The sequence below is a fragment of the Stomoxys calcitrans genome, chromosome 2, assembly GCF_963082655.1.
Source record: "Stomoxys calcitrans chromosome 2, idStoCalc2.1, whole genome shotgun sequence".
Classification (NCBI taxonomy): domain Eukaryota; kingdom Metazoa; phylum Arthropoda; class Insecta; order Diptera; family Muscidae; genus Stomoxys; species Stomoxys calcitrans.
The window spans coordinates 12,557,999-12,563,998 of NC_081553.1; the positions used below are offsets into that span (position 1 = coordinate 12,557,999).

Here is a 6,000-nt window from a genome sequence, read left to right on the forward strand (position 1 = left end):
GTGGTGATTGAGAGGAGATGCCAGATACCCAGACGGTATTGGCGAATTTTTTTTAATTTTTTTAAAGGTCTGCAGACCTTACGAACTGCAGTTAGAGACTGTTATTTTGGTAACTGCCAATATTGACATGTATTGTCTATATTTATTTCTTTTTTTCTCAAATTACCCGGTGTGAGACTATTGCGACTTGTAGCCTACGCTAGTTCTGGCAGATATTTGGTTTGAGTGGCTCACATACTCACCGTTTACGTGATGGCTGTTGTTGTTTCAACAGTGTATTGGACACTGAGGCGGCAGCTCTTGCCAATGGGAGATTCCCTTGGGTCAATCAGGTATGTACAGCCGGCTGCCCTAGGATTGATGAAGTAGGTTGGCGACCTCTGTTTTTCCACCTAGTGTCTTAGTGGTCCAAGCTTTCCTTTATGGCTGGTGTTGCTGGGTAGTGGTCTTCTCGGCCGTTGCTTTGATAGTAGGCTGGAAGGGAAAGTACAACAACCACTTTGGTGATTTGGATATATGTCAGGAGATGGACGAGATATCCTTACCTTTCTTTCTGGTGGTCTCTCACGGGTGCGATCCAATGCTGGAAAGATAGAGATAAATGGCGGAAATGCAAAATGGTTTGTTTGGCTGTACAGAGTTCTTGGAAGGAGTGTTATTTGGGCATAGGCCAGGCGCTGATTGATTGGGCTAGTTATGACTTGGCTTTTCCAACCTTACAAGGGCATATATCTTCGGCAGCCGACATATGGGTACGATCTGGGTCATTGAGTGGCTTTATCGTTTCCAAGGGCTTACTGACCAGAGAGTCAACGATGAACCATTTGCACCAAGCATCGGAGATGTGCGCCAGAGTTTCGTAACCAGAGTACTGCAAAAGCTTCCCTTAAATGGTGATTCCAACAGGTGCTAACGTCTCTGGGCGGTCACCTTGTGACGTGTCATAGTCCTCCAGAGTCTACCCCTGTGCCCCAGTGAATCTATGACATTAGGATGCACTTCGTAGTAAGGGGTAAGACGGTAAGGGCTATGATCTGCCAGAGGACAATTACAGCAGTTGGAATCCCAGTGTGAGGAAGGGCACGAGGCAGATTCACCACGGTGAATAGGCCGAAACGCCGTATCCGGTGACGATGACTCTGGTACCCATCCCCGAAGTTGGTCTTCAGGAGCACCGTAGATAACTCTGGGACAGGTAATGCTCCAAGGGGAGTTTTGGTCACACATGATTTGGACCCGGATATGGGCCGGTGGATATTTGTATCGGCGCTTATTTCGATTGGGCTTAGTCAATGGCTTTTTGGGTTAGAAGTAGGTCAACACCTTTCACGATTTTGATTGGATAGCATGACTTTCTGGCTTTTTATGTACGCCAAACAAGCCGCAATGGGAAGGGAATAGAGAGAGGAAATGCACTTACCTTGTTGGGCCACGAATGGCTGGCAGGAAGTGTGTTGGTACCTAGGGAATCAGAAGGTTATTCCTTTGTTAAACGATGCATTGATTACCTACCTCGTACAGCCACTTTCCGCTTGGGCGCGGTTCATACATCGTCCTCTTCGTCCCATTGTTCGCACTGTTCTTCTATTTACGTTTTGTGGAATCTGCGATGATATGGACAGATAGGAATAGAATTACCTTTTTTGCAATAGGAAGGAGAAGACTTAAGAAGTTTCCAATCAAGTCCACTATGTTTAGGAAATGACTTTTCCACTTCGTAAGTTTTCCATTTCACAAAAAGAAAGGAAAACAGATTTTTAATTTATTTAGACTTTGCTTGAATTTTATGCTCCACTGTGGATATACACTTCAATCTTATACCTATATTCACTTTGACTTTTTACAATTTTGATTTGTTTATTATTTTTTTTTTAGAGTTCTCAGAATTTTTGGTTTTCGCAAATATTAAATTTTTCCCAGATTTGTGGTTTTCTTGCAAAGGAGAATATCTATTGATTTTTAACATTTTTTATGTATTTTCTTTATTTAATTTTCCTGTTTTAATTTTTGTTGATTTCATGACTTTTTGATTTTTATCATTTTTGATTGAACTTTCGTTTGATTTTTGTTTTTTTAGGGGAATGGTTCCTTTATTCCACCGTAGTTTCATTACCTTTTTTTTTGTTTTTAGAAAATTTCCTTTTATGTTAATCGTATATTTCGTGAACTTATAATTTCTCTTTTTCCATTTCGTTTTTTTGTTCTTGCACAATTCCTATAAATTTTAACAATTTCCTAAGTTTTTTTAACTTTCATTTCACTTGTACTTTCTTGCGAAACTTTCTTTTCAGTTCACGGATCTTAATAGTAATTCACAATAGGCCTTTGTTTTGATCTTGTTGTTTCACAGTAAGAGGAAGAGAATTTCAAGTCTGTCCGACTTTTAATTTTTTGCTTTATTCTACCTTTGGGATTACACTCACTTCATGGCACTACATAGTTTTGCAATTTACTTTGTTAGCTTCCCCCTTCACTTCACATTTCATGAGAGTACTGCTTTCCTTTTGTCACTAAGTTTGGTTTTAGTACACCCCCCCCACCATTCATACTTGAGTGATTTACACACTTGGGCAGGGGTACCGTAATCTCACGCGATGGCTCTAACACTACAATACTATCACACTACACACACTGGCTTACAGAGTCATGTATTTTTTTTTTATTTCCTTGGGGGAAGTTATCGCCAAAGAGAATTAACCCCAAACTACACACACGAACGCCAGGAAAACTATTGTTTTGTTTTTGGCTTCGCATTTTATTTTATCTCGCACATATAATTTTTTGTACATTTTACCAATATGCGCAACAAGACGTAATCATTTTGTAGTCGGAGGCTGTTTTTATTTTTTTCTGTTGAATTCCATTTAATCAGCGGCATATACTTATATGTACTTTACATGACCCAAAAACACGAGTTTGGAAGTATGAATTCAGGAAAACACGATGTTTTTGTTGCAACCGGTTTAATATTTAATGGACATTTCGATTCCATTCATTTATCTATTTTTTTTGCATTTATACACACACACACACACACACGTAGTATTATTCCCGCATGGCATTCATCTTAGCACGAAATTTCCACCAAATCACGTAAAAAAGAAAACAACACGCGAGAACGATACACACCTTATATTTTTCATGTCATTTTGTTTATTTTTTTTTTCGCTACACAATACTTACCATAATTTATTTTTTTTTTGCAATGGCCGGTCCGTGGTGCTGTGGTGCTGGGTTTTTTCAATTAATTATGAATGACAGTGGCCATTCATTGATGTGAACGGCGTTACAGAGGTGCGGCCACTCATATGGTGTGTCGTCTCTATTTCAATGATGAAACATGTACGGCTGTCATTTATAATGGCCATTCAATTTATCGTACCTAAGGGGCGTATACATTATGAGACGCGTTATTTTGACAGGAAAGAAATGAGGAGTATAATTGGATGCATTATTATTTAGGGTAGTAAATCCCGTGGGAAGATAGTATAACGAATCTCAAGCCAGTTTGTACAACCTTTGCCAGAAAACGAGGGATTTTGATATCGGTCAGCTGAACGATAGGTCGTACAGAAATGATGTATTCCAGGGTATACTAATGTAAGGTAGTGCACCAGAAATGTAGGGATGGCCTACCAAGTTCGATTTTAGGGATTGCCGTTCGGATTTATTCGATTATAGAACAAGAGATATCTTGAAAATTCGCACATTTTTCCCTCCCATCCTTTGACAGTGATGTTCAAAGGATGGTTGGGTTTGTCGCGTGCGCCTTAATGTCGCTCGAAGCGCCATCTAGCGGACATTTGACGAACGTTGTCAGCTGCTTAGCATAAACCACGACCCCTGACTGATTGACAGTAGGACAGTTGGTGTGGTGTTGTCATTTGGCCCATCAGAGGAAGTTCTGGCTGGGAAGAGCGCCATGATGGACAAAATGACAACATAGGCCACTAGCCTGGGAAGAAAAATCTTTCTTTTCGATTTTAAACGTGCAGCAAACCGGAGGTGAGCCTGGCAGCCGAAACAAAAGTGAGGAATTGAAACGAGGAAAGTGAAGTGCAGTCAAGTGCAGTTTTGGTGTTGTTGTTTTTGGTTAATGCTCTTGGTTATTAAATACCAAATAAGCAAAAGGGAAAATATAGTTGGATGATCTCAAACAGAAAAACTATGAATTGAATATATTAAGATCCCAAGTAAAACAAATAGTTTAAAAAAAAAAATATATATAAAAAATCCGAGTCGAACTGTTTCTATTTCTTTATTGAAAAAAAAAAAAAGAAAACCAAAGAACTTTCAAAAACTAATCAACAAGAAAGAGGAAAACCAAATTATCTTTAAAACTAAACTACCAACTATTGAATTAGAAATTGCATTAAAAGCTACGCTTAAAAACCAACTTAATAGCTAATCTTTTAAAGCAAAAGAAACTGAATAAAAAGCTGTTATTATTAAAACAAAAAAAAAAAAAAGAACTACATTACGAACTAATTATAAACTAAAATCAATTGAAAAAAAAAGACGATTAAAACAACCGCTCAGCTTGCTCACCACCGGCTCATCCTTTCTGCACCATCGTGGGACTTCCAGAACAAGGCACTCGCATTCAGCAGTGTCCCCAGGTGATAGCTTACCTAGACTTACTCCTATACTCCACACATTGACGGACGGACGGACGGACGAATAAATTATCTAAAAATAGAAGAGAATAAATTAGTTTTGTTAGGTAGGCATTTTTATTATATTTGGTTTATACTTATCTTTTAAAAGACCAAGTCTAGCTTTGGTTGGTCTAGTTCCATACCCCATAGATAGAGCTCTTTCTAGCCAGGTAGGGAGTTTCCGTAGGGATGTTTGTCCCAGCCAAATCAACCCGAATGCCATCCTTTCAGGCGTGAGATAATGGCCTAATGAAAAGAAAATCATAAAGAGAAAACTAATTTAAAAACCCTTTTATTTTTGTTTAATAATACTAATACTTACACAATACTATTACAAGATTTGGACGGACATAGACGGACGGACAGCACGTAAGCTTCCAGCGGGGGCAGACCCATGTTCGGCGGCGGGAGCCCTGAAAGAAGAAGAGGAAGCGATGAGAGGCCATTAAATCCGATTAAATCTAGCCATGTACCCATAAATATTAGTATATGTATCAGTTTCTTTTACATTGTTTTTTTTTTAAGCTAAAGTCTATTGAATTGCAGTAACGTCGTGACTAGTTTTACCCTTTTAATCAATGTTTAAAGAATGTGAATTTTTGAACTTTGATGAGGCCATTATGGATTGCTTTAGGAAATAAAACCAACTTGAAATGTTTATAACGTTCTTGAAAAAAATGATGTCTTTTACTAAGATCGTGTAGATCTTAAGGAGGGGATAGGAGGGGGATAGTAAGATGAAGAGGTAGGTACGGGGCAACAGGTTTCCTTTGTTGCTATGGTGGAGCTCCTGCTCCAGAGGGAGGGCTATTCCTCGTCGGAACACCAGACGAGAAGGCATTCCGGCAGGTAGGTGTGGTGCTTCCTTTTTATCATTAGACATATTAGTTAGTTTAGTTGCTGTTTCTCTTTCGGGCCAGACATCCCCTTTACTTTTCTAGACTGGCATGTAAAACTTTTTTGTTCCTGTGTTTGATTCGCTTGCGCAAAGAACCACCCCATCCGGCGAGCACTAGCCGCGCATACGCCATCATGCCAGCAAGCGACAAGCGGTCATCGAAAATATTAAAACCATTATTGAACCAGGACAGGACAACACAGCCATTGAATGAAACACCGTTTTAGCTTTTAGCTATGGTCTCTTGCCTTTATTGACCTGACATCAGTTATTTTGCATTTTCGGTAAATGAAACATGCTCTGCAAGTAGACAGGCAGTAGTGGTGTATCGTTTAATGAAAAGAACACCTTACATCCTAGAAGGATTAACCCCTACACCACTTTCGGTCGCGCACTTCGCCGTCGAACTTTCTGAAGTATGTGTCAAGTGTGCCAGGAAACTCT

General features: G+C 39.4%; 1 long non-coding RNA gene across 1 annotated transcript; it reads right to left on the reverse strand.

Annotated features, from left to right (window-relative positions):
- Positions 1–4,242: 4,242 nt before the first annotated feature.
- On the reverse strand, positions 4,243–5,725 carry LOC131995279 (uncharacterized). The gene is made up of 2 exons (XR_009397343.1): positions 4,981–5,725; positions 4,243–4,904 (listed from the first exon to the last, which is right to left on the reverse strand). It is a non-coding gene; the product is annotated as an uncharacterized LOC131995279 (long non-coding RNA).
- Positions 5,726–6,000: the final 275 nt, after the last annotated feature.